Source organism: Elephantulus edwardii, unplaced genomic scaffold (genome assembly GCF_000299155.1).
Source record: "Elephantulus edwardii isolate Elephantulus edwardi_28Jun2011 unplaced genomic scaffold, EleEdw1.0 scaffold00437, whole genome shotgun sequence".
NCBI lineage: Eukaryota > Metazoa > Chordata > Mammalia > Macroscelidea > Macroscelididae > Elephantulus > Elephantulus edwardii.
Window position 1 is genome coordinate 296,620 of NW_006400187.1, and position 1,832 is coordinate 298,451.

Genomic DNA, 1,832 nt, shown 5'->3' on the forward strand with positions numbered 1-1,832 from the left:
TAAAATATCTGATAAGAGATTTATATCTAGAATTTATAGAATACTCCAGTATCACAAAAAGATAAACAACTCTATTGCAAAACAGGCACAGGATATAAGCAGATACTACACCAAAGAAGACATTCAGATGACAAATAAATACATGAAGAAATGTTCAAAATCCTTAGTTCTAAGAGAGATACAAATCAAAACAACTATGAGGTATCATCTCACCGTAGTAAAAATAGCAAAATTCAGCAGAGCAGCAAACAGTAAATGCTGGTGAGGTTGTCGAGAAACTGGAACCCTTATTCACTGTTGGTGGGAGTATAAAATGGTGCAACCACTCTGGAAGGAACTATGGTGATTTTTAAAAAATTGAAAATAGAAATACCATTTGACCCAGCAATTCCAATACTGGGAATATACCATAAAGAAATCAGAACGGCCACTGAAACAGATATAAGCACACCTATGTTTATTGTGGCTTTGTTCACAATATCAAAGAGATGGAAATAATCAAAGTGCCCATCAACAAACAGAGAAGGTATGGTATATTCACACAATGGAATATTATGCAGCACTGAAAAACAAGGGACTCATAAAATATACAAAATGGGTACCCCTGGAGGACATTATGTAGAGTGAAATAACTCAGTTACAAAAGGACAAAGACTGCATAATGTCATTGTTGTAAAAGAGGTCCTTTGGGTTTCTGAGGCTGTAAATGACAGGATGTGATTACTCATATTTTCCCCTTAGAACCACTAATTGATCCCAATTGTCGATAAGGTATAATCTTTGAGTTAGCAGAGCAACTCCCTGGGGCTAGGCCCCCAGAGCTCCACCAAAGCTATTTCAGTTCTGTCAATTATGTGCTTCACTCCACCCCTCCACTAGTAATTCATGAGGTGGTTCCAGTTCATCTCTCTCAATCTCTCTCATCTCTCATCCCTTTCTCTCTCTCTCTCTCTCTCTCTCTCTCTCACACACACACACACACACACACACACACACCCCATACACACACCCCAGTCTCCTGGTCTTCTACTACCGATGTTGTTGAGTCTTGATTGCAGTCTCACTCATCTTCTACAGAAATCTTTGACCCAAAAGGGCACGTTTTCTGCTCTGCTTCTTTTTTAATAGTAACCACACTCTTCTGCATTTAATAATTTTTCGGATTGAATATTAATTATTCATATAATTGTTTGTTCTGTACTGTTGAGTCAGAGCTGACCCATGTCTGGCCCCCCAGTGGGTTTTCATAGGCAGTTAATCATATAGGAGAGATTGCCCATCCTTCTTCCACAGAACAGATGGAATATGCCTATTATTTGGCTGAAACTTGAGGCAAAGGGTTGAACTTTATTCTACATTAGAAGGGCCATACTCTCAGGCATTCCATCAGCCTCTATCAGACTAGCAATCCTCACCTTTTTCATGCTTTTTGAGGTTTTTTTCCCCCCAGTTTTCCCCACTCCATACAGGATCTTCTACTGTTATAGGCCTTTTAGAGCAGTCAGTAGTGGTAGCATGGAACTATTTCGTTTTTCAGGTCTCAGGGTCAGGGAAGTTAAGATTTGAATCATCTGTGCCAGTTGGCAGCATCATGATAGATGGAGAAGAAATTAAAATTATTAATAGCTTCAGCTTGATTGTCTCCATAAGCAACAATCTTGGCTCCACAAGCAACACTATTGGTACTACAGCCAGGAAATCAAAAGATGAATTTCATCAGGGACCTCTCTGAAGTACTGATGAGCAACAGTGTCAGTCTAGAGACTAAGGTGTTTCTGATCCAGGCCATGGTCTTTGCAATTACTTGCTATGCATCAGAGAGCTGGACAATG

At 39.5% G+C, this 1,832-nt stretch overlaps 1 protein-coding gene across 1 annotated transcript in view; it reads right to left on the bottom strand.

The window, feature by feature from the left end:
- The window catches only part of SPAG17 (sperm associated antigen 17), a 395,169-nt gene that overhangs the window by 287,126 nt on the left and 106,211 nt on the right, over nt 1-1,832 (bottom strand). The gene's annotated exons all lie outside the window — the stretch shown is intronic.